Raw genomic sequence first — 25,308 nt, forward strand, 5'->3', positions numbered from 1 at the left:
TTATGCACAATTACTTGAGTTCTTTTTCATTAACTTAGTAAAGCCAGCAACAGACAGACAAAATAGGTGAAATTTGATGATGCAGACATGGTATAAATACACAAAACATGTGAGTTTCCCTGTTTACCATTTATTTCCACATCTCTGCCTAATGTGTATGAATCCATAAAAATGCAATGTCCAATATTTAGAAAGTGAACCATTGGTTTTTCCAATACAAGATACGATAACAGTTTCACTTGAACAGCCACAGTTTCCTGAAATCTCACTTGCGAAGTTGCCCTTACTGCTGCAGGAACAGAGCCTCTTATTGTATGTAGCCAATGTAACTACAGTAGATTACTGCACACACAGCTTGGCCCAATCTATTACTTTAAAGTGGAACTAAACCCTCCTCTACTTTACAGCCAAGGAAGCTGCCATCTTAGCCTCTGATCTTCAGTTGACATACAGGTGAATGTCGAAAAATTTGAATATCGTGCAAAAGTTCATTTATTTCACTAATGCAACTTAAAAGGTGAAACTAATATATGAGATAGACTCATTACATGCAAAGCAAGATAGTTCAAGCCGTGATTTGTCACAATTGTGATGATTATGGCTTACAGCTCATGAAAACCTCATATCCACAATCTCTGAAAATTAGAATACTGTGAAAAGGTGTCATATTCTAGGCTCAAAGTGTTCCACTCTAATCAGCTAATTAAGCCATAACACCTGCAAAGGTTTCCTGAGCATTTAAATTGTCTCTCAATCTGGTTCAGTAGGAATCACAATCATGGGAAAGACTGCTGACCTGACAGTTGTGCAGCAAAACCATCATTGACACCCTCCATAAGGAAAGAAAGCCTCAAAAGGTAATGCAAAATAAGTTGGATGTTCCCAATGTGCCATATCAAAGCACATTAATAGAAAGTAAAGTGGAACGGAAAAGTGTGGAAAAAAAGGGTACACAAGCAGCAGGGATGACCGCAGTCTGGAGAGGATTGCCAGGAAAAGGCCATTCAAAAGTGTTGGGGACTTTCACAAGGAGTGGACTTAGGCTGGAGTCAGGGCATCAAGAGCCACCACACACAGACGGATCCTGGACATGGGCTTCAAATGTCGTATTCCTCTTGTCAAGCCAATTCTGAACAACAACGTCAGAAGCATCTTACCTGGGCTAAAGAAAAACAGACCTGGTCTGTTGCTCAGTGGTCCAAAGTCCTCTTTTCTGATGAGACCAAAGTTTGCATCTCATTTGGATACCAAGGACCCAGATTATGGAGGAAGAATGGAGAGGCACACACTGCAAGATGCTTGAAGTCCAGTGTGAAGTTTCCGCAGTCTGTGTTGATTTGGGGAGCCATGTCATCTGCTGGTGTTGGTCCACTGTGCTTCATTAAGTCCAGGGTCAACGCAGCCATCTACCAGGAGATTTGGGAGCACTTCATGCTTCTTTTCTCAGACGACCTATATGGGGATGCTGACTTCATTTTCCAGCAGGACTTGGCACCTGCCCACACTGCCAAAAGCACCAAAACCTGTTTCAATGACCGTGGGATTACTGTGATTGGTCAACAAACTCACAAGACCTGAACCCCATAGAGAATCTATGGGGCATTGCCAAGAGAAAGATGAGAGACATGAGACCAAACAATGCAGAAGAGCTGAAGGCCACTATTGAAGCATCCTGGTCTTCCATAACACCTTAGCAGTGCCACAGGCTGATCGCTTCCATGCCACGCCACATTGAGGCAGTAATTGTTGCAAAAGGGGCCCAAACCAAGTACTGAGTACATATGCATGCTTCTACTTTTCAGAAGTCCGATATTGTTCTATGTACAATCCTTGTTTTATTGATTGCATATAATATTCTAATTTTCTGAGATTGTGGATTTGGGGTTTTCATGAGCTGTAAGTCATAATCATTACGATATCACAAATCACGGCTTGAACTATCTTGCTTTGCATGTAATGAGTCTATCTCTTATATTAGTTTCACCTTTTAAGTTGCATTAGTGAAATAAATGAACTTTTGCACGATATTCACATTTTTCAAGTATCCCCTGTATTGCTGCACATGTAATTATTTATGACACCAGCCATTAAATGTTTTTTACAGTTCGGTTGAGCACAGCACTACTTGAATGTAACAGTTTTGGGAAGCAGTTATAGTGGAACTAAGCTAGCAGAAATACTCATCTCCACCTTCTGGTGGTTACATCCTTCACCAGGAAACAATCCTCTCCCCAGCTACTTCTGCATGCCATTTTTTTGGCCTCTTGTTTGGCTGTTGATGGAATGAAATCAACCCCACACTTGTGTGTAGGAGACAATCATTGCAGTACAGGCAGAGTGTGCCAAGTGTGTGCATCTGCATATCATTGTGCAATAAACAGAAGATTGCGAGCAGGCAGGTAGGTGTTTGTTAGTTTGCAGAAGGGACAAAATATCTACAATAAAGAGCTACCCGTTTGTGTATTTTTTTTTTTTTTTTTTGATACTTAAAAAGACGTAGTTACATACATTACCAAAAAAAAAAGGGGCATCTGTATATAAGAAATAATTTGTGCAGCTTTGACCAAAGCTGAAGGCCATTTACCTACCTCATGAGGCCTGAAAGGAAAGCTACCAGGATGTTGTGAATGTCATTGCTAATAGGTTTTACTGTTACTGTTCATCTCCACCATCAACAAAGTGAGCTCTTTCTGTGAGTCAAACCCCCTCATGTGCTCTTTCACTCCCCTGATGCAGTAGCTCTAAGCTCGTAGTTTGATGGTACTTATGAACAGCAACAGCTGGGCCTCTCTTAGCAACATCCTTGGAGTTTTCCATTTAGGCTTCATGGGGTACATAAATGGCCTACACCCATATCAAGGGCATTATTCAACTTTGGTTGAAGCTGTTCAGTTTGATTTCATCTACAGACACCCCTTATCTGTTTGGGCAGTGTTGTGGTAAAGGAACCTTTTAAAGCAGAGTTAAGCTTACCTTTCCCTCAATGGTCCTCGTCCATCGCCGGAGCTTGTATCTTCCTCTGAGTGCTGGCCTTTGGACCTATTCATTGGCCAATGCGGAATGATGCAACTCGTGCGCATGCACAGGAGTCAGTCATGCTGACGTGCAGGGACCATACCGGCGATGTAAGCTGTGCATGAGCAGCTCAGTTTAAATGGCAGAGAACTCTGCAGCGCAGGCAGGTAGGTATAGTTTATTGCAGAAGAGAAATTTCATAAACAAAAAAAAAAACCTGCCTGCTTGCAGCTCATTACAGTGGAACTTTAGTTCCACTTTAAATCAATGGGTTTAGTTCCACTTTCAGGAATAAAAGTCAGGAAAAGAAGACGGCACTCCTGATGAGCAAAAGGAATCTTGTGCGTTTTATTCAAATATGTGGCATATAAAACAGCAAAGACTCAGGCAGGAAACAGAAGTTAACGCGTTTCATAACATGACTAAGTGCAGATTGTGTGAAACACGTTAACTATTGTTCCCTACATGGAGCTGTGTTGGTGTTTTATATGCCACATTTTTTAATAAAGCACACAAGTTCAATTTTACTTATCAGTAATGCCGTCATCTTGCTTTTCTTTTCCTGCATTGTTGGCGGTTGCGGACCGGACCGGACTGGCACCCAGAGACATAGTGGAGGTATAGATTTCCAGTAGTCCTGTTTGGAGTGATGTGCACCAACTTTTTTTTCCCTAAAACTAAAAGGCAAAACTTTTTATTTATTTTTTATTTGGACAGAGTGGAGAGGAATTAGAAGCCCTGTCAGGTTTTTACTGCAGTCTGTGCTCCTGTTAGAGATATTCACCCTTTCTATTTGTCCTGTTTACCATTATCATTGAAAGGGAATGTTAGGGAAAATTTTTGGTTGTCCCCAGAAAAGTAAAAGAGGGAAAATCCTCCCAACAGATTCACTCGTTCTGGTGACCTGAGGAAGCCCCCAAGGGATTCCTTTAATTTGCATTGATTCCCCTCACTTCCTGTGTTGGCTATGGGACAGGAAGTAAAGGCAAAATTTCCCCCAATGAGACACAGATGCCAAAAAATGAAAAAGGGTTGGTTTCTATCCAAAATGGAAAAAAAATGTTTTGCCTTTAGTTCAGCGATATTAAAGTCTAGTTTAAATATAAAAAAAACGTTATACTTACCTGCTCTGTGTAGGGGTTTTGCACAGAGCAGCCCAGATGCTACTCTTCTCGGGTCCCATACTAGCACTCCTGGCCCCTCCCCCTGTTGAGGGGCCCCACAGCAAGTAACTTGATATGGGGCACCCGAGCCGCTGCTCTATGTGCCCATTCAGTCACGGAGCCGTAGCTCGGCCCTGCCCCTCTGATCTCATTGGCTCACTGACTTTGATAGCAGCAGGAGCCAATGGTGCCTGTTGCTGTGTCTCAGCCAAACAGGAGGGAGAGTCCTGGACAGCCGAGGCTCTTGTGCAACATCGCTGAAATAGGACATAGTATGAGCGCAACTAAGGCCCCTTTCACACTGGGGCGTTATTCGAGCGAAGCCTCAGCTACAATCCCAATGTGCTGGTAAAGCACCGCTAAGACCCTAACGTTTTAGGGCGTTTTTGCAGTGCCTCAGTGTGAAAGGGTAAGGCGTTTTTACAGCGCTTTCAATTAGGGGTGCAACGGATCAAAAAACTCACGGTTCGGAACGTTCCTCGGATCAGGAGTCCCAGATCGGATCATTTTTCGGATCGGCAAAAAAAAAAAAATCTCCCCCACTGTAATATCCACATGTCCCCTCCCCCCCACCAACTATAGTACCCCCTCGGTGCAGACACCCCCCCCTCATCTCAGTACAGTGACCCCCCCCCCTTCTCTCAGGACAGTGACCCCCCCCTCTCTCAGGACAGTGACCCCCCCCAGCTAGTACCGACAGCGGTGTGTCCCACGAGTGCGGGCTCCTCCTCTGTGGGTGTAAACAGAGGAGGGCCGCCGCCAGGTGTACCAAGATGGCCGCGACTCCGGAGCTAGGCCGAAGCCGCGGCCTTTCCTAATGTTACGGCGGCGGCTCCGGAGCTAGGCCGAAGCCGCGGCCTTTCCTAGCGTTATGGTCGCGGCTCCGGAGGTAGGCCGAAGCCGCGGCCATAACATTAGGAAAGGCTGCGGCTTCGGCCTAGCTCCGGAGCCGCCTCCGTAACATTAGGAAAGGCCGCGGCTTCGGCCTAGCTCCGGAGCCGTGGCAATCCGCGGATCACAGTGTGTTCCGATCCGAAGGGGGTGACCCGTTCGGATCACAGATCAACTGTGATCCGTTGCACCCCTACTTTCAATTCATTTCAATGGAGAGGGGTGTTTTTGGAGCGTTTTTTTCAGCACCCAAAAGCTGCTTCAAAGATGCTGCCTGCAGGACTCAGTGTGAAAGGGTCCTTTGAGATGCATGGAGAACGTTTTAATAGCGCTATTTTTAACGCTAAAACGCTTCAGTGTGAAAGGGGTCTAAGAGGTTATATTCCAAAGTGCTATCTGCCTATAGCTCTATTATCACCCGTTTTTCACAGCGCTGTCATGGTAACGGGCAAACATCACCAAGTCCCCCAACCACAGAGAAGGCATTAAACACAAGGCTTGTATATCACACCAATACCGCCACCAATGTTCCAGAGAACCCAGTACCCCATCCCGCGCCATCGTCCGCCTCCTTCACAGCATTTGGTTTACTTCCACAATTACAGGTGTTCCTTAAAGTGTAAATGTACCCTTTCTCCTCATGCATCTTCCCGCCATGCAATCCATGCGTATGACACGGACAGCCGTGCGCTGCACACTCACTTTGTCTCCCTTTTAAAGGGGCGCTGTGCCACTTCCACGTGCCGTCACCGCCGCCAGGACAGAAGGTCAGGTAATCCAAAGGGTTAAAAAAAAAAAGAAATACAAAATAAAAACAAAATAAAAACAAACCACTAGCTCTGCCTTGCAGGCTGTGCACAGCCAGAGGATGTGGAAGTCACTGGCAAACTAGCAGAAGGCAATGATAAAGGTGCCGGCGCTCTGCCAGGTTTCTGCGGCCAAATCTCGAACAATTTCCCCCAGAAAACATCAGGAAACAGCTGCCCCGAACATCAGCTGCACAGCTTTCCTATGAAGCTCATTTGAGAGGACCCGGCCGGAAGGAAGACAGGTAGCCAGTGGACGAACGTGCGCTCCAAGCCTCGCTCTGGACTGGCCGTGGCTTGTCATAATCACGTGATCCGCGCGGCTCCTTCTCTGTGATGGGACGTGGAGTTCAATAGCAGTTTCTGACACATGGCAGCGAGCCAGTGTTGGCTGGTGGGAGCACTACAACTCCCACAATCCCCCGCGACGCCCAATGCTTATTTATAGGCTTTACTGCTGGCGAAACTTTTCAGCCCTATAGTGTGTGAGGACAGGGAATAACTAAGTACGGTCTGCTGCTACACTCGGTCGTTTATGGAGATCAATCATAGCGTTTGTTTACATGCTCAGCAGTTTAGGTATAATAAAATAAAGCATCGCTCCCATAGCTGTCACTGATTTGGAGGAACAATGTCCCCCTTTCCTCTTCACTGGTCCGATCTAGTTGTATAAAAAATGCATTATTTATCTTTCAAATAGTGTTTCCTAGTGGTAAACCTTTCATCCAATTTCTAAATTGCTGCATTTGTAAATTTCAAAAGCCAATATAAAGGAATAGTAATAGTAAAATAAAAAGCACTTGTGGGTTTAACCACTTAACCTCCAGAAAATGTACCCCCCTTCACGACCAGGCCACCCCCCCCCCCCCCCCCCCACAAATAGAGCTTTCTTTTGGTGGTATTTGACCACCTCTGTGTTTTTATTTTGTGTGCGATAAACAAAAAAATATATATGAATATATTATTTACTTTCTGCTATAAAACACCCTATAAATAAATGTAAAAAATAAAATGTCTTCATAAATTTAGGCCAATATGTATTCTGCTACATATTTTTAGTAAAAAATCCCAATAAGTGTAAATGAATTGGTTTATGCAAATGTTATAGCTTCTACAAACTATGTGATATATTTATGAATTTTGTTTAAAAAAAATATATATATACTCGTAATATCAGTGCCTTTTAGCGGGTCTGTGATATTGCGGCAAAAAATCGGACACTAACTGACACTCTTGGAGCTTGGCATCAGTTTATTAGTGTATTTAAATTTGCTAGTACATCTAACACTAACACCTCAAGCACAGTAAGTGTATAACCACTTAAGCTCCAGAAGGTTTACCCCCCTTCATGACCAGGCAATTATATGCGATACGGCACTGTGTTACTTTAAGTGACAATTGACTGCTTGTGAGACGCTGTACCCAAATAAAATTTATGTCATTTTTTTTCAAACAAAAAAAGACAGACAGTGTTATTTATTTTTTACTTAATGCTATTAAACACATCCAATAAAAAAATAAATTTGCATCTTAGGCCCCATACTCACGAGCAAACATGTCTGCTGAAACTGGCCCGCAGGCCAGTTTCAGCAGACATGTTTGGTCGTGTGTGGGCGCGAGCGGGCCGAATTCCAGCAAACATTTGCCCGCCGGGCCTTTTCCCAGCGGGCAAATATTCCTGGACTTGTTTTAAAACAGCCCGCTGGAATTCAGCCCGCTCGGACATGTACGGTCGTCAGTACAGACCTACCGTACATGTCCAGGCGCCCGCCGTCCCTCGCATGCGTCGAATGACTTCGACGCATGCGTGGAAGCATTTTAAAGGCGGGCCGCCCACGTCGCCGCGTCATTGTCGCGGCGACACCGCGTCATCGACGCGGCGACACCGCGGACACGCCCCGCGTATTGTTTACGCGCGGACTTCTGTACGATGGTGTGTACAACCATCGTACAGAAGCCCTCTGGCAGACATGTATGGTGAAAACGGTCCGACGGACCGCTTTCACCATACATGTTTGTCCGTGTGTACCCGGCCTTAGTGTTACCATGTCTGCTTGTAGGTAGGTAGTCAAAGGGCAGTTAACCACCTCAGCTCTGGAAGGTTTTACCCCCTTCATGACCGGGGCATTTTTTCCTTTTCAGGACTGCGCTACTTTTACTGGTAATTGCACGGTCATGCAACTCTGTACCCAAACAAATTATTTTCTCAAAAATAGAGCTTTCTTTTGGTGGTATTTGATCACCTCTGATTTTATTTTTTATTACATAAACAACATTTTGAAAAAAAAAAAAATGTTTTACTTTGTGCTATAAAACATATCTTATATTTTTTGGTAAAAAATCCCAATAAGTGTATATTGATTGGTTATGCAATTGTTCTAGCATCTACAAACTATGGAGTATATTTATGGATTTTTTTTATTTTATTTTTTATACTCGTAATGGCAGCGATCAGCGACTTATAGCTGGACTGCAATATTGCAGTGGACTGTGCTGACACTTTGTGGGAACCAGTGAAACTAACACAGTGATCAGTAGTAAAAATATGCACTGTCACTGTACTAAGGACACTAGCTGGGAAGGGGTTAAACATCTAGGGCAATAAAAGGGTTACAGGTAGGGTTGCCACCTCATCCCTTTAAAACAGAACACATATTAATTACACAGGTTCTGTGGCTAATTACGGTGGTAATTAGACTAATTTGGTGCCTTACCTGCATTAAATTAGCCTCAGAACCTGTGTAATTCATATGTGTTCTGTTTTAAAGGAATGAGGTGGCAACCCTAGTCACAGGTGTGCCTAACCCATGTTTCTGCGTGTAGTGTGGGCTGCTATCACTAAGGGATGTGTTGGATTTTATTCCCTACTTAGCAGAGAAAAAAAATCCAGCACATCCCTGCTGACAGGAAAGAGCTCAATCCAGTCTGTCTTCTTGCCGATTAGTGGGCGCCGGCGGTCATCCATTGACCGTCACCCACTGATTGGCTTCTGCTGTGACTTACCACAGGAGAAGCAGCACGTCCCCTACCCAGAAAAGCAAAATCACATATATATCTCTATACACACGTGATTCTGCAGAGAGAAGCTGCCCTGTAGCAGCAAAGCTACAATGGGTCGGTCGCCAAGTGGTTATCTTGGTTGTAATAAAATATTACATTTTATGAAATATTTGTGTTCCCCTTCATTGCCCGTAAAGTCCATATATTTTTTCTATATGTGTATATCCTATTATGATCCTATTATGATTGTGGTAATTGAGCGGTATATTCCACAATGTTATGTAAGGTAGAACCTTCTGTGCCCATGCTTTTATAGGTTCTTCCTTTCGTAGCAGGGTCACATTTCTTGTACCCCCTTACTACTTGATATAAGGAGAAAAGGGATCGGCTGCTCCAGGTGTGTTCAATATCTCAATTGGAACAAGGTAGGAGTGCTAGCCCCGGCCCGCCTCAGTGAAAACTTGGAAAAAAAGAAGAAATGACTGCACATCCAAAGGTTCCAAAACAAAATGCCTTTTATTGAAAACAACCAGGATACACCATGGACACCAGGTATTAGTCACGTAGACGCGTTTCACACATCTGACCTGTGCTTAATCAATGATTAATCAATGATTAAGCACAGGTCAGATGTGTGAAATGCATCTATGTGACTAAATACCTGGCGTCGTTTTCAATAAAAGACATTTTGTTTTGGAACCTTTGGATGTGCAGCCATTTCTTTTTTTTTCTCTACTTGATATACAGTACAGCCATCCTGCTTCCAACCAACTTACCCACGAGAAGATATCTGATGGGGAGGAATGCCTCTCATAGTTCCAGCACATGGACACCACATTCTTCCCTCTTATTGACCAGAAACAATGAGCTGTGTTAGCCTGACAAAGTTTAAGTTTGTTTACATTCAGTTACAGCAACTGCAGCAAAAGGGTCAAAGTTACCCTGTGACCACAGGGTTGAAAGTAAACAAAGCAAATGCTGTTAAAGAAGAGCATGTACACTTAACTTTCAATGGTTTTCAAACTCCACAACTTTCCCGATCCTCAACTGTGGCAGATATTTGACACTTCCACGTAAGTCAAATTCCGCCTCCAACCACTGAATTCTGTGGTTTCCTAAATTTCTGTGGTTTCCTATTTGTTCTTAAAGTCGATGTAAACCCTCCATATACCCAGTGAAGTGAACAGCCTCAGATGATACACAGAGATTAACCAAATCTCCCTGCATAGTTTTTATATGTATATCTGCTGTGTTCACATTTATATACCGTTTAGAAAGTAGAGATCCTGTTAGGAGATTTTTCTCTTCCTGGTTAACACGGAGTGTGATGTCTGGGCATACAGCTAAGATAGCTAACATTGCCGATTGGAGGAAAGGCACACACCCCCTCTCATCATAGGCAGAGACTCTAAGGCCCCGTACACACGTCCGAGAAACACGACGGGCAAAACACATTGTTTTGCTCGTCGAGTTCCTTGTGAAGCCGCCAAGGATCTCGGCGAGCCAAGTTTCCTCATTGACTAACGAGGAAATAGAGAACACGTTCTCTATTTGGCCCGACGAGATCCTCGTCGGTTTCCTCAGGCCGAAAGTGTACATACGACCGGGTTTCTCAGCAGAATACGGCTCTGATTGAGTCTGGCTGAATTCTGCCGAGAAACTCGGTCGTGTACGGGGCCTCAGAGCTGTTTTGTAATAGGAGCTGCTCTCTGCTAATCTATTTTAGCAACATCATTTGGCAAAAGATTCTGGCTGCTTTTGTCTAAAAAGTCACAAAATATGTCAGGAGTTGTCAGGCTGATAACAGAAGAGAGCTATAAGACTTAGCTCTTTGAAAAGAGATAAGAAAATACAGTTATATGTACCCAGCTCAAATTTCATGAATCGGGTTTACATCCACTTTAAACACTTTATTTATTTTGCCAGTAGGTCAAGATGATAAAACAAGGTCCAGAAAGTTTTTTTTTCCTCCCAGTCACTAAAAAATATAAGATAAGTCACAAAGAAACTGATATAGGGTTAGTCCTCTGTATAAGGACAAATCTTAGCACCAATGGTATTCCCTCTCCTACCTTGGGTAGTTGGGTTGGCAAAGTTCTGTAGGTGAAGCTACCAAACAATAGGAATGTGCCAGATTACTCCTATTTTATAATTCTACAAAAGGAAATAGTTGATTATAAAGAAAACAACCTAAATACAGGGTTCTCCCATAAAGCGGCAGTGTCAGGGACTCATAGCCACATAATCTATTTGTTTTACACCACACTTTACAGCCCAGGATGTGCAAAATAAATATAGTGCCCACTGAAAAATGTGAATTAGCCAAAAGGTCGTAATATTTAAAGCGGTAAACCCTATAAATGGGGAACTTGTATACATACTACTTATGCATATTTGGAAGCTATGGAAGGGATGGGTCCTGAATGGAAAATATGTGTACCCATTGTTTAGGCTGTGGTCCCTTTAAGGGGGAAGACAAGAGCAGTTGAAGCAGTCAGGGATTTCTCACTGACACACATGTTCAATTCCTTCTCACTTGGTAGCCATGGCTAGATCAGTTCCCATTTATGCGGCCACCCATGCAATTCTTGAGCTATGAACTACTACCCAGAACCAGAGATAAAATTGTCGCTGCCCCGTTTTCTTTCGCTTTTCTTATCTTTACTCTTCCTTTGAAATATGGAATGCTCTCTCCTCTTCATGAATATCCCCCTCTTTTTGTGTAGCACCCTGCATGCCCAACCCTAGCTGTATCGAGATAACCTACCTCACCCCTATGAGCTCTTGCTTTCAGGGGATATTTGAGCACTGTAACTTTAAATAGTGCTCTGGACCTCTATCGTTATCTGTTTCACCAAGAGTTGGACTAAAGCCTTGTACACACGGGCAAGACTCTCGCCAGGAAATTTTTTTTGTTTTTCCCGACGAGATTCTTGGCAAGAATTTCTTGCTGCCCGAGTGTACAGACACTCCTTTCAAAAGAACCGCGGTTCTCTTGAAAGGCAAGAACGTGGTGACATCTTCGCGTACAACAAGCATGCGCTCGTCACATTCGATGCCGTCGCCGCCATCTTGCTTCACCCTACCTATGCCGTGGAAGCTACCGCACATGCGTCAAAGTCATTTCGAGCATGTGAGGGTTTCCACGGCGACAGGTAAGTATACACACTCTCGGGTTTTCCCTCGGGAAACAGGCCAACAAGAATCTCGACGAGAAAATAGAGAGCAGTTTCTCATCGAGATTCTGGCCAGATTTCCAGACGAGAAACCTGAAAGCCTCATACACACGCACGGTATACTCGGCAGCTATACTCGATAGCTCTGCCAGCAGTTTTCTTGCTGGTTCTTGCCGAGAAAACTGAGCGTGTGTACGAGGCTTAACTACTGAAAACTACCATCGGTTTTGATTGTAGCCTACAGCATCCATTGATTTCCAAGCGCAGGGATCAGTCCCTGTTTATTTGCGTTTTATTTTTTCCTGTTATACTGTTATACTTTATTCTGCTGTTTACTGCAGTGATCATCTACTGTACTTCCTCTTTGCATTTTGTGTACTGTTTGCTCTTAAACATTGAAAGAAGTAGTCAGGGATTATCACCCATGCAGGGTGAAGGTTCCGGGGTGATCTAGTAGTGAGTGAAAACTTATTACAGTTCTCCCAGAATTGTTAAGTCCTAATATGGGTCCCAGAATTCAGAGACTGGAAGAGATTTTGGGTGGGAAAGAGCCTCCCACCCTGACTTCGGGTATCTTGGTCCTGTGAGGGCTGAAAATGACAAGAATCAGGTTTCCATGACTTGTGGCGTGGAGCAGAACACACGTTTGAGAAGGTGCTGTGTACTATTTGGTCTACTGAGACACTGTTGAGCTGTCATGACCTCTCTTTGGACCCCTGGAGTGGGCAAGGGACTTTAACTACCGTACTTCCAGTCTGGGCCAATTCTGTCATTTTTCTCATACATGCAAAACTCTGCACTTTTTGCTTGAAAATTACTTAGAATCCTCCAAATGTATATATGTTTTTAAGCAGATGCACTGGAGAATTTAAATGGTTGTTGTTGCAATTTTTATGCCGCACAATATTTTCACAGTGGTTGATGAAACGAAATTTTCAATAAAAAATACACTTGAATACATTTTAGTGCACACAAATACAATATAATATCCAATTTTTTGGTAAAATGTAAAACATGATGGTATGCTGAGTAAATATATATCTTCAGCAACAAACTATAGTACCTGATTTTAAAGGCTACACTTTAAAAGCCTTTACAGATTGTCCCTTTAGAGCTAAACAGGAGGTCTGGTGCTAGAATTAATGCTCTCACTCTGACATTCCCAATTCTAGCTCACATATGTGGTACGATCACCATGTATGCGTGAGGATCCTGGGTGCACATTTGCATATTCTCTAGATTTTAAATTTTTTTGATTTACATTTATTTTTGATACTGTACATTTATTTATATTTTTAACTTTAGTGCTATCACTGGATAGAAACAACATCCCTTGTGATACCATGGGCTGTGAAAGGTCCTCCTTCTGAAAAGAGCAGATCTCTCCTGTCAGTGAAGCATATTATACATTGAACACTAGATGGCAGCAGAGTTGACAGTGAGAAGCTGTCAGCTGCTTAGTGCACGCATCACATGACTTCCTGGCTGTCTATAAATGCTGAGCAAGTGATCAGAGGAATTGCTGGTTTGTCTTCAGCTTCCTGTTGTGTTCTGCTTCCTGCATCTGATTACCTGTTGTGACCCGGATTGACCTTGACCATTCTGCTCTTCTTCTGCACTGACCTCTGGCTTGCCTATGGACTCCGCCTTGTCTCCAGTGTTTGACCCTCTGCCTGTGTCCCGGACCTGTCTCTTGTCTCCAGTGCTTGACCTCCTGCCTGTGACCCGGACCTGCCTCTTGTCTCCAGTCCTTGACCCTCGGCCTGTACCCGGATCTGCCCTTGGCCTCCTGTGTTTGATCCTTGGTCTGTTCTGGACTTTCTGTGGAACTCTGGTCTTGCTGGTCCTGCGACCCCCAGTCATCGCACAGCTGCCCTTCTCTACAGAGGACCTCTACGCAAGTCTTCCTTCCGTGGTAGCCTGTGCCTCTTCATGCCATCCTCTCCCTGTCTCACCTCCAGGGGGCGGAGTGCGCCTAGTCGCAAGGTTGAACCACTCTTGGCATCCCGGCCTTGGTAAGTACCCTCCTGACAGTACAAACCAGCCAGATGTCAGAGGCCGACAGAGCGCGTTCCCCTTTGGATATCCTGTGCCAGCAAGTCACTGCTCTTACCAATGCGATTCAGAAGCTGCAGGAAGGCTACACCATTGATGGTCGCCTCCAGCAACTTTCCGGATCACCTTCACCAACAGTCACAGCTCCTGCACCCGCCAGTGGGCCTCTTCTTCGCAAGCCTCTTCAAATCCAACTTTTGGAATGGCCTTCCCTGAGCCTAGAGTTCCTACACCGGAGCGATTTGGAGGCGATCGCAAGAAATACCGGGCCTTTAAGAATGCCTGTTTTCTTTACCTAGCCCTACAGCCCAGGACTCTGAAGTGGTAAAAGTAGGGTTCATTATCTCCCTGATGGAACAGAGAAGTCCTGTATTGAATTCCATTGATACTTTTTTTTTAAAGCATGACACAGCTTTATGACAATCCCCAACGCACAGCCATGGCTGAGGTCACCCTGCATAACTTGTCCCAAGGGCGGAGGCCAGTTGAGGAATATACCGCTGAGTTCCGTAAATGGCAGTCATCGCACAGCTGCCCTTCTCTACAGAGGACCTCTATGCAAGTCTTCCTTCCGTGGTAGCATGTGCCTCTTCCTGCCATCCTCTCCCTGTCTCACCTCCAGGGGCTGGAGTGCGCCTAGTCGCAAGGGTGAACCATTCTTGGCATCTCGGCCTTGGTAAGTCCCCTCATGACATCTCCTCTGCCTTCCAAAGGATCTGATCAAACTGATATCTGTTGGGTCCAGTGGCGCATTGGGCGCCCCCCCAACACCTCTGCAGCCCTCCTGATCTATGCACCTTTCAGGGCGCTGGGTGCATTAATTACTAAGGTGGGGATAGGCGGGGCATGTATTTTGAAGCCCCTGATTAGAGCCAAAAGCTCTACTAGGCTTCAAAATAGGGTGGGCTCAGGGGGCACAGAGCACTGTGTGACGATAGAAAATTCGTTTTCACTATGGTCACACTACAGTTCTTCCCTGCCAATCAGGAGGCAGGTCGTGAGACCTGTTTCCCAATTGGCCAAAGCACCAGGCGATTCTATTGTCTAGCGCTTTGGAAGAGGAGACACGCTGGAGCCAGAGGCACCGCTGAACACCACACCACAGCAGCCCGCACAGAACCAGTAAGAGCTGGTGCCGCCGCTGCCAGCATGGAGGAGGAGGAGAAGAGAGCACACCGCCACTGCCTGCATGGAGGAGGAGAGAAGAGCACATTGCCACTTCCTGCACTGAACCAGTAAGTGCCGGATCTCCCGGGGAGTGCTGCTAAGAGCTGTCAGTGCCGCGAGCCCCCAGCTGCCCCTGATGGGGGTGTGCATCAGTGCTGCGCCACGGGGGGGGGGTGGTAGTAGGGCTGGTTGTTTGCCGCCCCCCAAGAGAAAAGCCCACCAGCCACCACTGGATGGCATCAGTGTTGAATCTGAAGATACGATACACCTCCGAATCCCCCATGCCAAAGACGTTCATGCGCGTTCGGTATATCCTCTGATGTGCCCTCCTCCTTCTACGCGCCTGGGCACACACTAGTAGTGCTATGACCATGCCTGCCCCTGGCATGTTGGCATACGGATGTGTTGTCCTGCAATTGTGGTTGCTCAGCTCGTCTGTAACGGTGCTGCTGAAGCTGCTCTCCAGCTGACTTGCACACGTCTGGTGCAAAGTTACCCCTGCTTTATGAGGGGTAACTTTAGGCCGGACGTCCAGCTTAAGCGCACCGCACGTACGTTCGGGAATCGGCGTATCTCCCTCATTTGCATATTTGAATACCAAAATCAATGGGAGCGCCAGGACTTCACTCGAGTGGCTGACAGCCTTGGGGAGAGGGGACATGTCACCGATGTGATTCAGGACATTGCAGGCAACACCACTGCAATTATCACATGTTTGCGGGATCTCGAAACCACCACAGCAAGCCTGGTGAAAGAGGTGCAGACCCTAAATGAGTCCGTCCAGGGGCACACAGCTGCCATTGTTGGTGTTCAAACCGAGACCAATAACCTCCTGAGGAGGATAGCGGTGGCATTAGAGGGCAGGCCTCCTGCCCCGGTGGATGCTCCTCTGCCTGATGCAACCCCCACCCCCCCAACCAGGCAGTTGAGGAGCCGGGGCCGGGGCCGTGGCCGAAGGCAGGCCAATTAGTTATTTTTTCGTGATGATTATTGCTCGTGTAAAGAGTTTTTTTCTATATTTTTCTAAGTATTGCTCTGGTAAAGAGTATTTTAAGTTATTGTTGACAAATGCACACGGTGAGGCGTGCAGAATAGTGTGACTGGTGTGAGAATGGGGGGGGGGTTGACACTCCTGCCAGCAAAGGGGTGTCACCCTCTGCCGTGTGAAAGGTGTATGAATGTACAGTAACATAATTGGAGCCTTGGCGCGGCGTTACTGCTCCCTAAAACAATGTGGTTTGATTGGGTCTAATCCAATTCGATGTGCATGTGGGGGGTGTGTGCTAGGGACCACAGTGGTGTGCACGCGTGCATTCACATTGTGCCATTTTTAATGTGTGTGTTTAACGTTCAAAGAGACGTTCAACGAGGCATCTCCTGATTGCTGATTCCTCAGCAGACGGGGTACCCTCAGGCAGGGGGGGATTGTCGGGTTGGGGGCTCAGGTCATCACGTAGTTCAATCTCCAGGCCCTTTCTCACTGCGAAGTTGTGCAGAATGCAACATGCCCCGATGATCTGGCACACAAAGTCTGGGGAATACAACAGGGTCCCCCCAGACTTATCCAGGCATCTGAAACGGGACTTCATTTGGCCAAAGGTTCGTTCCACCACTGCACGGGTACTTATGTGTGCAGCATTGTAGTTTTCCTCTCCTGGGGTTTGTGGGTTCCGGAATGGGGTCATTATATGAGGTCCAAGTGCATATGCCGAGTCACCTGGAAGGGAAAAGACAGGAGGATGTTAGTCATGCATGTGTCCCTCGTAATCTCTGCGTCATGGGGGGGACAGTCATACCTGACACCCATGTCACTCACCAACCAGCCAGCTGTCCCCATACACGTTCTGGTCAAACTCCATTGGGATGTCGCTTTGGCGGTAGATGAAGCTGTCATGACAGGATCCGGGGTGTTTGGCACGGACGTGCCATATGAGGCCATGGGCATCCACGATCACCTGGACATTGATAGAATGCCAGAGCTTCCTATTGCGGAATAGGTGCTCTGTGTCACGGGGGGGCTGTAGTGCCACATGGGTGCAATCAATGGCCCCGATGGTGCGCGGGAATCCTGCAATTCTGACAAAATCTGCCCTTGCCTTATTCCGCTGGACCTCCTGGGTGGGTCTGACGATTTGGTTGGACATGTGTCTCAGGATTGCGGGGACAACCTGGTGCACACATCTGCTCATGCTGGTTTGTGACATCCCAGCCACACCTCCACTTGTGCGCTGAAAAGATCCAGTGGCCAGGAAGTGGAGTGTTGCCAGGACCTTGATCAGTGGCTGCACTGCATGTGAGCGGTGTGTTGGGCTGGTAAGGTCATCCTGCAGGATTGTGGTTATTTCCTGGATGGCTTGAGTATTAAATCTGAAGAGGCGATACACCTCTGCTTCCCCGATGGTCAAGACGTCTAATGGCGTTCGGTAAAAACGCTGCCGTGCCCTCCTCCTTCTCCTTCTCATTCTAAGCGCCTGGGCGCACACTAGTTGTGCTATGACCATGCCTGCCCCTGGCATGTTGGCATACAGAAGTCTTGTCCTGCAAGTGTGGTTGCTCAGCTCGTCCGTAAGGGTGCTGCTAAAGCTGCTCTGCAGCTGACCTGCACACGTCTGGTGCAAAGTTGCCCCTGCTTTTATGAGGGGCAAGTTTACACCGGACGAACAGCTTACGCGCACCGCTCGTAGCCTGCGTCGGGCGGTCGTACGTTCGGGAATCTCCGTATATATCCCTCATTTGCATATTCGATTATGAAATCAATGGGAGCGCTGGGCGTTCTCGGCGTAAATGTGCGCCTACGCTACGCCGGCGTACAAACGTTGCGCCAATCGAAACAAGACTAATTTCTGGCGTACCTGGCTCTGTGGGTACGGCGCACCGATACGACGGTGCATCTGTTCAATTGCGCCGCGCATATTAAGGTTCCCCGGCGTAACGCCTTTGAGAATCTGGGCCATTGTTCCAGCAAATGTTCAGAGACAGGACAGGGACAAAAATAATCCAACTTAAAAAAAAACAGCTTAGAATATGGAAGAAAAAAATGTTGGACAGCCCTTGACCTGCCTGATCTTTTTGTCCCTGTAGGATGATTTTACTTTAGTGTGAGTCAGATGAGAATAAGCATATTATTGTTGACAGCCCTGAGTATATGATATATGGAACTTTTGGAAAGGAATATGAACTTGGCTATACTATCTTTGCTTCCACAGTTGTTTAGTTGTGTCAACTCTCTGCTTTTAGTCCGTTCACCAGTTACAGTAAGTGCTATCTGAACAGAAGTTGTAGATCAGGGGTAGGCAACCTTTTGAGGACAGTGTGCCGAAAAATATTTTCAAAGTAATTGAGAGTGACAATTTTATTCCGAAAAAGGATTTTTTATAAAGTAAATGCTGAAAACGACTTGAGTATTAGTAAGAAATTAACATCATGCACTCTCACGCCTCAGATCAACCCCAATTCCTGCACCTTCACACCTCAGATCACTGTCCCATCACTGTACCCCCCTGCTCATCTGTCCCATCACTGTATCCCAATGTTCTTCTGTGCCATCACTGTACCCCCCTGCTCTTCTGTCCCATCACTGTACCCCCCTGTTCTTCTGTCCCATCACTGTACCCCCTGTTCTTCTGTCCGATCACTGTACCCCCCTGCTCTTCTGTCCCATCACTGTAACCCCCTGTTCTTCTGTCCCATCACTGTAATCCCCTGCTCATCTGTCCCATCACTGTAATCCCCTGCTCATCTGTCCCATCACTGTAATCCCCTGCTCATCTGTCCCATCACTGTAATCCCCTGCTCATCTGTCCCATCACTGTAATCCCCTGCCCTTCTGTCCCATCACTGTAATCCCCTGCTCTTCTGTCCCATCACTGTACCCCCCTGCCCTTCTGTCCCACTGCAAAAGCCCCTTCTCATCTTTTCCACCACTGTACTTCCCTGCACATCTGCCCCACTGTTGTACCTCCTGCTCTTCTGTCCCATCTCTGAACCACTTCTGCTCATTCCCCCACCACTGCACCCTCCTGCTCATCTGCTCCACCGCTGTACCCTCTTTTCATCTATGATATGCAGAGTGGTAAAGGTAGCAGAGATGAGACACATTTACCTATCCTGGCACACTCATCCATCTGATCCACCTCTCGCATCCAGCCCACATGCTTATATGAGATGTATATGTAGCGCTACCCCCTTAGGAGCCGCTGGTTAGATTGGGACGGCATGATTATGTTACCTCTGTGATGTGTCTAGGAAAGATGATGATGATGAGCAGCAGTAAGGGAATGCCCAAACAGCAGGGTGTCGTTTTCTGTGTTTTTATTCCTTGCCCAACATGGCAAACAGTTAACTCGAGGTAGATAGAAAAAGGTTGGTGAAAGGAGAATTTGCAGATTCAGGCCTATGGATAACGGAAGCAGTCCTGCCTCCAATGGGACTTTAACTCACGTCACCACTCCAGCCGGAGTGGGAAAAGTGTACCTGGACAGGCCTCTCACACCGACCTTGCAGCCAGAGTATCACTTAAAACTTCTGAGAAGGAACAAGTCTCTGCCACGACTTGGCTCTAATGGAATTAGGATTAGTAGTGGGACCTCTGCCACAGGCCCTCTACTCAGAAACATGGATAATAGAGCGAATCCTTTCAGTGAATACAATTTGCCTGAATCTCCCTCAGGTAGACTTCTTAGTTTGGGGTCACCGACTGACAAGTTGCAGCATACAACTTCTCAGTGTCTGGCCACCCCGATCCCCAATGGATTGTCTAAGCCCTGTTGGATCACGTGCCTCCAGGCTCACCTCAGACCGACTCCCCACCGAACAGCACAACTCGCTTGGGATCTTCCTCATGAAGTGTGGGGACCCAGTAAGTCACTGGGGCCCCTTAGCAGCTTTAGTCGCTCCGGGGCCATGAGAGCCCAGAGTCAGGAACTCCGCGTAGCACGTGCGCCCCGGCCTGGTAGGCCATCTCGCCGGGGCCCGTGATGTGCGCACGCCCTAAAGGTGGGTGCCGCACCTGGAACCAGGAACGAGCGAAGACCCCACAAAATGGCGTCTGCCCAAGAAATACCCTCCCCCAGCATGCCCCGCGAGGGAAACACTCCTCTGATTGGCTGCTGGAGAAAGGCGCCTCCGCCTGGACTCCTCTGGCGCCACCTGCTATCCAAAGATGGAAATGTATCTTTGGAACACAGAATGAAACCACAGAACAGCCCAGCCTGGCAGAAACCTAATTTAACAAATCAACATGAATGAGAGCAAAATAACTCTCTCATTCCCCTCTAAATTTAACATAGCACCTGTACTGAAAGTACACAGGTGCTACACATATTTGATGTATATAATGTCACATAGAAGCATCTGGAATGGATGCGCAATGATACGTTCAGGTTAGGGGTATTTTCTAAAAGCAGTGGGCCTGTGTGCAGGATCATAAGTTTGGCCCCCGCAGCTGAGAAAAAGTGTGTTGCTCTGTGCCACAGGAAAAGTTGGGCGTGATTTTCATTGCTCTGAATACTGGCTGTGGCTTAAAGGGCCACAGAGTGCAGAGGGGTTCAGTAGTAAGAGACACAAAGGTTCAGGAATAATTTCAACAAAGTTGAAGCTCAATAGTAATTCCACAAACTGTCACCTGATTGTGGTTCTCAATCAGAGTGAAATACGTTCTTTCTAAGATTGTTAGTGGCAACCAATCGTGTCATCTTCCTCCCAGATGGTGGACGGGGCTAGCAGGACTGTGATTGGCTTTAGCAATTGCCAATGACAGTCCTCCTCCTCCTGGAAACAGACCACCCTCCCTAGCAGAACTGCACCCAATCTCTACCCCATCACAAAAGCTGATGATCGCAGCTACAGCAAAGTTAGAAAACCAAACAATGTTTCCCATCTTTTATAATGTGTGGGGGCGCAGTGCCTCCCCCTCAGTGCAGATGTGGGGAATTCTGAGATTGGAATGCATTAGTGTCTCACTGAAACTACCCTTCGCTGCTCTGCTGATGGGGAGGGAGTCAAGTGCCGACAAAAGAGGATTTGAGTGCCGGGGGTTGCCTACCCCTGTTGTAGATTATTAATTCCTATGAAGAATGAAAACTTAAAAGGGTAATAACCAGTGGTGGCCCATCCATTAGGCACCCCCTCCATCCAATGCATCCTGCCCCCTAATCTACATACAGGGCGCAGGACATATGCTTTTTTTTTTAAGCACATGATTTGAGCCAGAGGCGAATGAATATTCGCTATTGTCACACAGATTCTCCTCCTAGGCAATCAGGAAGCGATTGGCTGAAAGGACAGGTGATGCTATTGGACGCCTAGGAGGAGGAGGAGACACACGCTGTGATGCAGAGGAGAAAGGGATGCGATGGAAGCTGCTGCCTGCCACCTGTAGGAGCGATGCCTGCTCGTGACCTAGATGAGGTAAGTGCGGGGGGAGATTGTGGGTGACCCGACCGGCAGGGGGGATGGTTTTTTTCCCCTCCCCCCCAAAAAAACAGCCACCACTGGTAATAACTGAATTTGCTAATTTATATAGCCCTGATAGGGAACCAAAGATACTATGGACACCTTTGAAGAGCAACAGATTAGGGTTTTCAACATACAGAATTTTGTCATTAACACATAAGATGGCTATATCTGTAAACATGGTTGGTATCCATATTAGTGGGCTAGACTAGAGCTTAATCAGACCTCTATTTCTGAGGCAAACAATTAAAGTGATAACGGACAACTGTTGGGTGCCTATAGGGTTCAAAAGGAAGAGAAATAACACAATTTATTGATATGGAGGCTACTGGAGAATGATGAAGTGTCCAAATTCAACAAAGAAGTTTCATTAGATAGAATGAAATATCCTAGAAGATATGCCTCTGTCTCATTGTCTTATTTTCATCTTTTAACCAGTGTTGATTTATTTAGCATAAAGCCAATTTGATCTGGATAGACCAATGGATGGATGATAGATACAGTATAAACACACTTGATAGTCAAAAAATCTTTATTTTTGTTTTTAATCTGAGTTTAACCATAAACTTAAGGTTATGGGACCTTTACATGGTTTGTAGGGTTTTCTAAATGAGTCTTCACCCTGGATGAAAGAATGTCTAGCTTCACCACTGGTTTCACCCAAAGTCAATGTAGGATCAAAGATGGAATCTACTGTACACAAAATAGAAAGTACATTTAGAGTAGAGGACATGTAAATTTACACACACCAAGAAGCACATATCATCCAATATCTATCTAGATTAGACTGAATAGTTGTGTAGTTTAGATTCACTTAGTTGATTTTGCCATGAATGGAATGTGTCCAAATCTGGAAAAATCAGCATGTTAAACTTGCAGTGAACATAGGAATCTAGGGCCAGATCCTCAAAAGAGATACGGTGGAGTAACTGCTGTTACTCCATCGTATCCCTTGTCCTAACTTTGGAACTGATCCACAGAAGCAGTTTTCCAAAGTTAGGCAGAAGATCCGGCATGTGTAATTGAATTACACTGCCGAATCTTAGGATGCAGTACCGCATCCGCCGCTGGGGGCATTTCGAGTCGAAATGCCGTTTCTAGTATGCAAATTAGCACTTAAGGCGATCCACAAAGCTTTCCAGCTTCGTTTTTCCGCCGTAAGTTTTAGTTTGCAAGTGTAAAACTAGGGCTGGTGTTACAAAGTGTAAACTAGTCACACCATGTAAAAGCCCATTCCAGCGACGGCATTTGGTATGCATTCCCGAGGGAGAACTCCACGGCAATTTGTAAAAACAAAACCGGCATGGGTTCCCCCCCAGGAGCATACCAGGCCCTTAGGTCTGGTACGGGTTGTAAGGAGACCCCCCTACGCCGAAAAATCGACGTAGGGGGTCCCCCTACAATCCATACCAGACCCGTATCCAAAGCACGCTATCCGGCCGGTCAGGAAAGGAGTGGGGACGAGCGAGCGTCCCCCCCCTCCTGAGCCGTGCCAGGCCGCATTCCCTCAACATGGGGGGGTTGGGTGCTCTGGGGCAGGGGGGCGCACTGCGGGCCCCCCCACCTCAGAGCACCCTGTCCCCATGTTGATGAGGACAGGACCTCTTCCCGACAACCCTTGCCGTTGGTTGTCGGGGTCTGCGGGCGGGGGCTTATAGGAATCTGGGAGTCCCCTCAAATAAGGGGGCCCCCAGATACCGGCCCCCCACCCTAAGTGAATGGATATGGGGTACATCGTACCCCTATCCATTCACCTGTAGGCAAAAAGTTAAAGTTAGTAAACACACAACACAAGGGTTTTTAAAATAATTTATTATTCTGCTCCGGAGGCCCCCCTGTCTTCTTTATTAGCTCTATTACCAGGGGGGCTTCTTCCACTCTCCGGGGGGGGTTTCTTCTTCCGCTCTCCGGGGGGGGCTTCTCCGCTCTCCGGGGGTCTTCTTCTATCTTCTCCCCTCTTCCGCTGTTGACTCGGCGAACCCCGGTTCTTCTCCAGCTGTCCGGTGCCTTCTTCTTCAGCGCTGGCTGCCTGCTATCTTTGTGTGTTAGCTCAATTTCTAACAGGCAGCCGGCGCGGTCTTCTGTGACGTCAGGGTCTTCTCTTCTGTTCTTCTCCCCTCTTCCGATGTTGCCTCGTCGCCTCTTGTCGCTGTAATGATGGAAGCGCGCCTTGCATCCCATTTATATAGGCATCACCGTCCCATCATGCTCCGGCAGGTACCCACGTGGTGGGTGCCTACCCACGTGCACCCACCACGTGGGTACCTGCCGGAGCATGATGGGACGGTGATGCCTATATAAATGTGTTGTGTGTTTACTAACTTTAACTTTTTGCCTACAGGTGAATGGATAGGGGTACGATGTACCCCATATCCATTCACTTAGGGTGGGGGGCCGGTATCTGGGGGCCCCCTTATTTGAGGGGACTCCCAGATTCCTATAAGCCCCCGCCCGCAGACCCCGACAACCAACGGCAAGGGTTGTCGGGAAGAGGTCCTGTCCTCATCAACATGGGGACAGGGTGCTCTGAGGTGGGGGGGCCCGCAGTGCGCCCCCCTGCCCCAGAGCACCCAACCCCCCCATGTTGAGGGCATGCGGCCTGGCACGGCTCAGGAGGGGGGGGGGACGCTCGCTCGTCCCCACTCCTTTCCTGACCGGCCGGGTAGCGTGCTTTGGATACGGGTCTGGTATGGATTGTAGGGGGACCCCCTACGTCGATTTTTCGGCGTAGGGGGGTCTCCTTACAACCCATACCAGACCTAAGGGCCTGGTATGCTCCTGGGGGGTGAACCCATGCCGGTTTTTTCTTTGAAAATTGGCATGGAGTTCTCCCTCAGGAATGCATGCCGAGCGACGCTGTCATTTTTTTTTTTTTTCCCGACGCAACTTTTTTTAAGCCGGCGCGATCCTCAAAACTCGGCGTAACGTAACTTCGCGCACGCGCAGTACGGCCGGCGCGGGAGCGCGCCTCATTTAAATGGGACTCGCCCCATTTGAATAGGAACGCCTTGCGCCGGCGGAATTTTAGTTACACGGCCTGAAATTTCTAAATAAGTGCTTTGTGGATCGGGCACTTAGGTAGAAATTTTAAGGCAGTGTAACTTAAATGGGATTTTTTAAGTTACGCCAGGTTTTTGTGGATCTGGCCCCTAGTGCCCAGCTAGTTAAATGCATGGAAATGTACTTTTTTTTTTTTTTTGATGATGATGCTGAAGCAGGGTATACAGCAATCTCTGGTTTTGTTCTAGAAAGATAATTAAAGGAGAATGCTTTAATGGCCCATTTAGGACCCTTGTGTTGCAAGGTAACAGTATAAAGGATCAGTAAACAATATTTACTGCAAATGGATAGTTTCTATTTCTGTATATGCATCTATTATGCCGTTCTACATTATGTATTTTGCAGAAATTTGGTATCCAATAGTTTGGAAAAAAAACTCAAGTACAAAGATACCCACAAGAAACAAACCTGAAAACATTATATTTATTGAAATGTCATGGCCCACATGGAATAACTTAAGTAGAGTTATCCGAGTTATACAACCATATGCATTCAAACTATTGACAACCACTATTGCTATTA

At 46.7% G+C, this 25,308-nt stretch overlaps 1 protein-coding gene across 1 annotated transcript in view; it reads right to left on the minus strand.

The window, feature by feature from the left end:
* The window catches only part of FAM172A (family with sequence similarity 172 member A), a 751,084-nt gene extending 744,951 nt beyond the window's left edge, over positions 1 to 6,133 (minus strand). The window contains exon 1 of the mRNA XM_040342191.1: positions 5,772 to 6,133. The gene's annotated coding sequence lies outside the window, so the exon portion shown is untranslated. The remainder of the gene's footprint in view (positions 1 to 5,771) is intronic.
* Positions 6,134 to 25,308: the final 19,175 nt, after the last annotated feature.

The sequence above is a fragment of the Rana temporaria genome, chromosome 1 (assembly GCF_905171775.1).
Source record: "Rana temporaria chromosome 1, aRanTem1.1, whole genome shotgun sequence".
Taxonomy (NCBI): domain Eukaryota; kingdom Metazoa; phylum Chordata; class Amphibia; order Anura; family Ranidae; genus Rana; species Rana temporaria.